The 10539-nt window shown below is 33.1% G+C and overlaps 1 long non-coding RNA gene across 1 annotated transcript; it reads left to right on the forward strand.

The window, feature by feature from the left end:
• The first annotated feature begins 8828 nt into the window (after positions 1 to 8828).
• Positions 8829 to 10049, forward strand: LOC139190124 (uncharacterized). Its single transcript, XR_011574115.1, has 3 exons — positions 8829 to 9444; positions 9532 to 9755; positions 9840 to 10049. It is a non-coding gene; the product is annotated as an uncharacterized lncRNA (long non-coding RNA).
• The last annotated feature ends 490 nt before the right edge of the window (positions 10050 to 10539 follow it).

A 10539-nucleotide genomic window follows, 5' to 3' on the forward strand; every position in this document is an offset into this window, starting at 1 on the left:
CTCTCTTGCAGCCTTAGATACAACTTTTATGTCTTGAACTCTTAATAAGTTCTAATATACGAAATGCTTGAAAGTGATTGAAATTTTTTTTTTATGGTGAAAGTGTTTTTGTATTCCAAGAACACTTGAAGTAGTTTTTAATAGAAACACCAGTTATATATGTTTTTTAGGATTTAATTAATTGCAATTTTACTAAAAATTATCTCAAAAACGCTTTTATTCATTTTAAAAGCACTTTCAAATGCACAGTCGTACGAAAGGTTTGAAGGTGTTCATCAAAAAGGTAAAAACATTGAGCTTAAGATCGGAGTTGACAAACAAGGCAATGCACTAACTTTTTCTGAAGAGTAAATTCTAACTATATGGTCCTTTAACTTTAACTCAATTAGAATGGTCTCTCAACTAAAAATCCATTATCATTGGTCCCTCAACTCATCAAAACGTGCAGCTATGGTCCCTCAACTAAAAATTCATTACCATTGGTCCCTCAACTTTAATTCAACTTGAGAAATAGTCATTTAACTTTAATCCAATTGTAGCAATGGTCATTCCAACATAACTCGTTTTGACAAAAAATTTGACATAATTGACGAAAATGACCATAATTACACACTTTGATGAGTTGAAGGACCCTAATTATATAAATGGTTATTCCAACATAACTTATTTTGACAAAATGTTGACGAAATTGATGAAAAGGACTGTAGCTACACATTTTGATAAGTTGAGGAACCAGTTTTAATGAATTTTTAGTTGAAGGACCATTACTCCAATTTGATTAAAGTTGAAGAACTATTACTACAATTTACTATTTTCTGAAATACAAAAAAAAATACTTTTAAATTATTTAGGATAAAGCTTCAACTATTAGGACATGTGAGAACAATCTTTTTGTTTTCTTTTCAAGTCCAAGAACAAGTTTGAGTTGATGCTGCAGTTATTTACTCCATGGTATAATCCCATCATTGCACATGTTGGCAATAGTTCGACTGTATTTCATTCCGTAATTTGAGAGTGCTCCATAATATTTCTCATAAGTTTTCACCTGCATGGAAGACGACCACATTAACTAGCATCAAAGAGCTAGTTTTAACTAGTTATCAATATTTGGTCACAAAACTAGTTATAAACAAATAGATCATGTAATTGAACTTGTAGTTCATGGATAGCAAAAAAAAATTAAAAAAAAATTATGAAGCTGACACGTGAACTTTCATCGGTAATTGACGAGAATCTCCTTATTAAATTAGTAAGACCCACATTTACTCCACACGCAATTCAATCTTAAAAAAGACCTAACCTGCAGACTACAACTCCTCTAAGCTCATCTGCTCATGGAAAAAAGAAAAGTCAAAGGAATTAAAGATAGAATTAATAGCTAAATTAAAGATAGAATTGATAGCTATCACTATCTTTAAGCTTTCTTATTGAAGACCAACTGGATATCAACACATGACATGAAAAACGCTACACAATTAAGCACTAAACTCCCTTTTAGAGAAATTGGCTCAAGTATTGGAAAAATCCATTAGTCAAGCCCCCATTTCGTGGGCGCATGGGGTATCTCCTGCGTTACCTGTTGCACACGTTGGATAATAGATCCATGAGAAGATTTAAGGGTTAATTACACATACATCACCTGATTTCTTTTGTATTTTCACAAAGCCCTTTCAGATTTTCAAGGTATCATAGACACCCCGACGTTTTTCAATCATTTCACAAACCTCCCTCCATGACTAAAAAAACCCTAACCGTCCAGTGTTAAATACAAAATCCCTCCAGTGTTAAAGTAATATTTGGTTATAATTTTCGGTTAGACTATTCCTATCATATTAAAAAACCCTAACGATAGTTTTTCACCGTATAAAACCACTTTTTTGTAAAACAGTCTGCAGCGTGAAAACTAGGCCCGGCAATTCCTGACACGATCTGATAACTCGACACAACACGACACGAAATTAACAGATATTTGGGTCGACACGATAATGAATCAGGTGTTATCGGGTAACCCGATAAGCACCTGTTAAGATAACGGGTTGGTTCGGGTATACACATGGGTAACACGATACACGATAAACAGAATATTAATTTAATAATTTTATAACCCTAAAAAATACTATAATAATTATATATATTAATTTAACAATTTTATACCCCTAAAAAGTTTAAAACTATAATAATTATATATATATATATTAAATTAACTATAATAATTATATATACTATAATAATTATACCCCCAAAATATTAACTATAATAATTATATGTATATATATATATATATATATATTAAGTTTTAAATTAAATTTTATATCCCTAAAAACTATAATAATTATACATACAAAATAAATAGATTTAAATCTACATAATATATATATACACACACCATTGAACTTGATGGGATACACGAAACTAATTTCAACGATCCAACCGTTAAACTTGTTTGTATATGCTTCGAGATCGCATCAGCAAAAAATTGCAAAAAACAAACATTCAAAGATCAAGTAATAAGACAAAACTTTTCAACGGTTATAAAACAAAAAATCACGATTTAACGGTTATTTTAACTCCGATTATGAAGATTTTTTACAGCTCCACACGTTGACCCAATATGAATACAATGAATAAATTCGATTTTCAATTTAAAATATTTACACAAGTGGATACCACAAAATCTTATGTTATGCTTAATGAAAGTATAAATAAGATCTAAGTGTTAGTGAATCTATCGTTTTGATGAGATACGAATTCTATGAAACTAATTTCAACAATCCAACTGTCAAACTTGTTTGTATATGCTTCGAGATCGCATACGCCAAAAATCACAAAAAACAAACATTCAGGGATCAAGTAATGAGACAAAACTTTTCGATGGTTATAAAACAAAAAATCACGATTTAACGGTTATTTTAACTCTGATTTTGATGATTTTTTACAACTACACTCCTTGACCCTATACGAATACAATGAATGAATTTGATTGTCAATTTAAAATATTTACACAAGTGGATACCACAAAATCTTATGTTATACTTAATGAAAATATAAATAAACTCTAAGTGTTAGTGAATCTATCGTTTTGATGGGATACGAATTCTATGAAACTAATTTTAACGATCCAACCGTCAAACTTGTTTGTATATGCTTCGAGATCGCATATGCCAAAAATCACAAAAAACAAACATTCAGAATTCAAGTAATGAGACAAAACCATTTGATGGTTATAAAACAAAAAATCACGATTTAACGGTTATTGTAACTCCGATTTTGATGATTTTTTACAACTACACTCCTTGACCCTATACGAATACAATGAATGGATTTGATCATCAATTTAAATTATTTACACAAGTGGATACCACAAAATCTTATGTTATACTTAATGAAAGTATAAATAAACTCTAAGTGTTAGTGAATGTATAGTTTTGATGGGATACGAATTCTATGAAACTAATTTTAACGATCCAACCATCAAACTTGTTTGTATATGCTTCTAGATCGCATATGCCAAAAATAACAAAAAACAAACATTCAGAGATCAAGAAATGAAACAAAACTTTTTGACGGTTACAAAACAAAAAATCACGATTTAACGGTTATTTTAACTCCGATTTTAATGATTTTTTACAACTACACTCCTTGACCCTATACGAATAAAATGAATGAATTTGATCGTCAATTTAAAATATTTACACAAGTGGATACCACAAAATCTAATGTTATACTTAATAAAAGTATAAATAAACTCTAAGTGTTAGTGAATCTATAGTTTTGATGAGATACGAATTCTATAAAACTAATTTTAACGATCCAACCGTCAAACTTGTTTGTATACCCTTCGAGATCGCATACGCCAAAAATAAAAAAAAAACAAACATTTAGAGATCAAGTAATGATACAAAATTTTGTGACGGTTATAAAACAAAAAATCAGGATTTAACGGTTATTTTAACTCCGATTTTGATGATTTTTTACAACTACACTCCTTGACCCTATACGAATACAATGAATGAATTTGATTGTCAATTTAAAATATTTACACAAGTGGATACCACAAAATCTTATGTTATACTTAATGAAAGTATAGATAAACTTTAAGTGTTAGTGAATCTATAGTTTTGATGGGATACGAATTCTATGAAACTAATTTTAATGATCCAACCGTCAAACTTGTTTGTATATGCTTCGAGATCGCATACACCAAAAATCATAAAAAAAAACATTCAGAGATCAAGTAATGAGACAAAACTTTTCGACGGTTATAAAACAAAAAATCACGATTTAACGGTTATTTTAACTCCGATTTTGATGATTTTTTACAACTATACTCCTTGACCCTATACAAATACAATGAATGAATTTGATCGTCAATTTAAAATATTTACACAAGTGGATACCACAAAATCTTATGTTATACTTAATGAAAGTATAAATAAACTCTAGGTGTTAGTGAATCTATCGTTTTGATGGGATACGAATTCTATGAAACTAACTTTAACGATCCAACCGTCAAACTTGTTTGTATATGCTTCGAGATCGCATATGCCAAATATCACAAAAAACAAACATTCAGAATTCAAGTAATGAGACAAAACTTTTCGACGGTTATAAAACAAAAAATCATGATTTAACGGTTATTTTAACTCTGATTTTGATGATTTTTTACAACTACCCTTCTTGACCCTATACGAATAAAATGAATGAATTTGATCGTCAATTTAAATTATTTACACAAGTGGATACCACAAAATCTTATGTTATACTTAATAAAAGTATAAATAAGCTCTAAGTGTATATGCTTCTAGATCGCATATGCCAAAAATCACAAAAAAAAACATTCAGAGATCAAGAAATGAGACAAAACTTTTCGACGGTTATAAAACAAAAAATCACGATTTAACGGTTATTTTAACTCCGATTTTGATGATTTTTTACAACTACACTCCTTGACCCTATACGAATGTAATGAATGAATTTGATCGTCAATTTAAAATATTTACACAAGTGGATACCACAAAATCTTATGTTATACTTAATGAAAATATAAATAAACTCTAAGTGTTAGTGAATCTATCGTTTTGATGGGATACGAATTCTATGAAACTAATTTTAACAATCCAACCGTCAAACTTGTTTGTATATGCTTCGAGATCGCATACGCCAAAAATCACAAAAAACAAACATTCAGAGATCAAGTAATGCGCCAAACTTTTCGTCGGTTATAAAACAAAAAATCACGATTTAACGGTTATTTTAACTCCGATTTTGATGATTTTTGACAACTACACTCCTTGACCCTATACGAATACAATGAATGAATTTGATCGTCAATTTAAAATATTTACACAAGTGTATACCACAAAATCTTATGTTATACTTAATGAAAGTTTAAATAAACTCTAAGTGTTAGTGAATCTATCGTTTTGATGGGATACGAATTCTATGAAACTAATTTTAACAATCCAACCGTCAAACTTGTTTTTGATTAGGCTCTTATTTTCGAGTGTAGATGTAGTACTTGAATGACAATTATGTTTTAATGTTTTGAAGTAATATTTATGTGGTAATGTGTGGTATGTGCAAATTTAAGAAAAAAATATATTTTTCTTAACGGGTCATAATGGGTTGGGTCACTTTACCCGTTGGGTAAAGTGACCCGGCCTGTTAAAGACCCGTTAAGATAACAGGTGTGACACGACACAACCCATTAAGATAACAGGTGTTACACGAAAACGACACGACCACGACAGACACGACCCGTTTGCCAGGCTTAGTGAAAACGATCTGCAGTTTCCCATTATGCTTGTTTGCTTTGAAAATTAATCTTTCATCAATTTTTGCTCCAGACTGATAAAAAAATTATTAAAAAAAAAAGGAAAAAGGATTACCGATATCCACGTGAAATGGCCCCTGGTGATTCGCCAAATTGAAGGTTGGTTTCACACCTGGTTTTCTATATATTCCCTCATCCAATGCAATCAGAAATGTCTTTTTATAATTTTCATCGGTTATTTCATATGTTGAAGATATTGAAGCTAATGAGGATGAGAATGAGGGTGAAGGTGATGATAGTAGTGGTGAAGAGGGTCGAGCACCTGAAGATGTTGGTGACGGAGAAAACGAGGCGTTCCTATTACGACGAAGATTTCTTCGAAGAGGGCTCCTCAGCTCTTAGCACAGCTCCCCAAGGGATTGGCACTTTGGATGTGTAGTCGTGCTCTTGCTTGGTGATGTGCTTCAAGAAGAGAACAAAGTTAGTTCTGAAATGTGCCTTTATGGGGCCTTAGGTGTAGGCCTTAAGGCTCGCAATCAAAAGTAACTGAGTGCTACGCGTGCCACTACTATCTCAGTATAGCAAATGTAGAACAAGAGTGTGTTTAGTCGATTACTTAAGCCCTAAGTTACTCGGATTTCTTGTTATCAAAGGATAGTCGTGGATGGGTTAAGTCCACATTAAGTTTTTTTTCTTGCCTTGTGACCAAGGACTTTTAGTTCATAATCTTGTTTGTTTGAATGAAGGGAATCCAGATCCCCTTTAAGCCATTTAGCCATCTACTTGGTTCTTGATTGATATTAAGGATAACATAACTATTAAACTAACCAAATCCAGGTGTAAATGAGGCTCTTAAAGTAGGAAAATAGGTGGATATGACTTGAATACATACAGGAGAATGCATTACGTAATAGATCTGTATATTCAGAAAACAAACAAAGAGATTCGGGCAAGATTTCACCTTGTCTGTCAAGGTTGAACTTCTTGCAGTCACTTATCTTTGTGATTATAGGGGTTTATATGCTAAAAATCGATGGATGGTAGACAAGTTTATACAAGGGAATTGATACTACACCACTGAAAGAGATAGCTGAGCTTTTAGACTAAAGAGAAAGATAGCTTGTCGTTAAAAATGATTGAATCCGGGTAGATTTCAGCTTTTGGATGCAAATCTGGCTTGAGAGCAAAGTTTGTATGTTTGTTTGTTTGATTGGTTGAGTGTCCTATCTCTAGGGCCTCTTCCTCCTTTTATAGGCCAATTAGCCCGACTACTGTGACCTTGCTTTTGCCTGAAAGCATTTGGAGGGTAGTGATTCATCATCTTTTTACTTGTATTGTCATTAAAAAGTGCTTTTTGGCTGATTGTGAGTTAGTCTCCATCACCTGACATTTAAATCATTAATGGGGAGATGCCAATTTGTCTCTGGGCCTGGTGCTGGGCTTCAGGCAAGTCTTTTTTTAATTGGTATCTATGGGCTTCCTCACAATTGCAGCCCAATGTTCAAATATTAACCCAAACAGTGCCCCATTTAATCATTGTTAAATCTGTAACCCAAAACGCTAAGGCCCTGTTTGGCACACCGTATAAGGCACTGGATAGTACTAATAATATGGTGTACGGTGTTTGGTGGCTGTTTGGATTAAATAGGCACCGGATTAAATAATCCGGGCCCATTTTTTTTACACGGTGTTTACCCGCTTGCTTATACCATCCAATTTCACGATATAACTTAGTCGGGCTCTCTTCTCTCTCGGCACAATCTTCCACTTCCTCTCCAGACGCCCTTTTGCTCTCATCCTAGGTTCGTCTTCTCATAGTCTTCTTCTTCGTTTGAATCACAATTCGTCTTTTCAGTTTTCTTCTTCTGGGATTCTGCCCCTCCCTCTATTCTTCCCCCTCTTCCTATTTTTCTTGCAATTGATTGAATCTAGTTATTATTTTCTCTCTAATTATGCAATTGATTATGTAATTTTGTGTTTTAGTTATAATTTTTTAATTTTAGGGTTTGCTATTGGGGTCGAATTTAGGGTTTGTTGTTGGTGTTCAACTTTAATTAGAATTAATGATTGGGTAGAGTGGGAGTGTGCAGGTTCACTTAACTAAACAAAACTTTGTCTCTGGCGCAGCTCCCGTTTCACTCACTGTCTCGCAGCCGCAACGCAACCATACGGACAATAGGGTAAGCCAATTTCTCTTCGCTCTTGTTCTCTGTCTCTCATTCCCCATCACCGTCTATGGCCTAGAAATTAGATCTCAATTGTTGTTCTTCTCAGTTTTTGCATCACTCCCTATCAGCTTTTATCCATTTTTTAATTTTTATGTGAATTTTACTTTTTATCTGGATATATATATGTGTGAATAATTTCGGACTAGGGTTGTTGAATTGTTGATTGGCATTTATTCCACTTTGTAAAGTAATTGCCTTTTAGAAAAAAGAGTGTGAGTGAGAAATAGAGAAGAAAGGGAGAGTTGCTGCTTTTCTGATGTTTCGGCTTAATTTTGATGCAACATGACACTCAATTTTGATGCAACATGAGGTGATGAATATATAATGCTTTGAGATCGTACAAAGTACCTCATAGACTAGACTTCTTTGCTGCCCAAACCATTTCATTACTCTCCATTGTATATTTGCTCAGTAAGGTCCATGCAGTATGATCAAATAATATAGAATTTAATTGATTATTAGACAATCATTGGGCCCTAAAAGGCTTAAGCAGTTAGGGAATGGACCAACAAAGACAGATCAATCCCATGTGGTTTGCAATTTAACAAATAATACGGGTATAGAGAAGATAGATTTCACATGTCATAAGAGCTCTGATACCAGTGACAACCACAAATGCCAAAAAGGAATGGGAAAAAAATAATATCAATTTAACAAAACACAAGGCAGGAAACTTAACTCAAAACTAGTACCAAAGTTGCTTGTATCTTTATATGAATCAATAAAGCATTATATTACAGTCTAAAAGCTAAGAGATCACCTCACAAATAAATTTGTCCCCATGTCCTAGTTGACCATATTTGTTCCAACCATATTTTTTGGTAGGACTTATTAACATGCTTCCTTCCGTTTTCAGTGTTATTATGCATTCATGCTCCAGTTACTTAATTTTTTGCCACTATCTAATAATGTTATTTTATATTTTCACTAGACATGGATGAAAGAAAGATTGTGGCATGCTTCAATGTTAAGTTGTGGTACTTGAATATTGTGACTTGGTTGATGATATGGTTCATGATGAATCATAATTCAGCTAGAAGGCGGAATCGGCAACTTGCACTTAGAAATCGCACATTTGTTAGGAGAATGGTAGGGTCACCCTATTTAGATAGCATAATAGGATATGATGATGTTCAGTGTGTGAACCAAATTAGAATGGATAGAAAAACATTCCATTATTTATGTCAGATGCTTCGTGACCACGGTAGAGTAAAATTGGATGGTGTAGTGACAATGGAAGAACAAGTTTGCATGTTTTTGCAAATACTTGCACATCATGTCAAGAATCGTACAATTGGGAGTAGGTTTTGTCGATCGGGGGAGAGCATAAGTAGGTATTTCAATTCCATTCTACATGGAGTGTTAAGGCTACAAGGTAGACTTTTGAAAGTGCCAGAACCCATTCCTAATGCCTACCCAGATCCTAAATGGAGTTGGTTTGAGGTATTCTTCATATTTTATAAAAATTACTTCTAAAATTAATGTAATTTAATATATTGAGCTTACCAATGTTAATGATTTTTTTTTTAGAATTGCTTGGGGGCATTGGATGGGACTTACATTAACGTTCATGTCCCTGAGCGAGATAAACCAAGATACCGATCGAGGAAGGGAGATTGTGACCAATATGTTGGGAGTTTGTAATCTGGACATGAATTTTATATTTGTGTACCCAGGTTGGGAAGGGTCGGCCTCTGATTCTAGAGTACTCTGAGATGCGATAAGTAGACCATCAGGATTAAAAGTTCCCACGGGTAACAATAGATTTTTTGTTTATATTAGTAATTTGAATCCTCATTTTTCTTATATATAGTAATATACATTTTTTGATGTGTTAGGGTGTTACTACCTTGTGGATGGTGGGTACACAAATGGTCTAGGATACCTTGCACCGTATAGGGAGTGCGTTACCATCTCTCGGAGTGGAGAAATAGAAGACTCCCGATTAATCATGAGGAGTATTTCAATATGAAACATGCTCAAGCTAGAAATGTCATTGTGAGATGTTTTGGACTACTTAAGATGCGTTGGAGCATCTTAAGAGGTCCATCATTGATCGGATCATATTTATATATATTTTTACTTTAAATTCACTCGTCTTTTCTTGGTTAGTTCCTTATATTTTTGAGCTATTTACGTTATTTTTGTGTTTATAGGATTTGTTATGCAAAGAAAATAAAAATAGAACAAGTGAAATTTTATGTAATGAATTCGTCAAAACTGTCTGTGTAGATCAGCTTTTAAATTAAATTAAAAAGAAAATATAATAATGATAAGTCATGATGATGTTTGAAACATCATCATGATGGTTTTGTTTTGTAGAAGAAAAGAAAGGAACGGATGGAGAAGAAGAAAAAAAAAAAGGGGAATAAAAGTATGGAAAGCAAAGGCATACGGGGGAGAAATAATCAGGAAAGGAGGGATCCAAAGAAAGATATACGAAAGAAGAAGAAAAAGGAGAATCCAAGGCGTGAAAGGGATGGAGGCGGGAGACAGAGAAGACTTGAAAAAGTGGGAAATAAAATAATAAGATAGAGA

Source organism: Malus domestica, chromosome 12 (genome assembly GCF_042453785.1).
Source record: "Malus domestica chromosome 12, GDT2T_hap1".
Classification (NCBI taxonomy): Eukaryota; Viridiplantae; Streptophyta; class Magnoliopsida; order Rosales; family Rosaceae; genus Malus; species Malus domestica.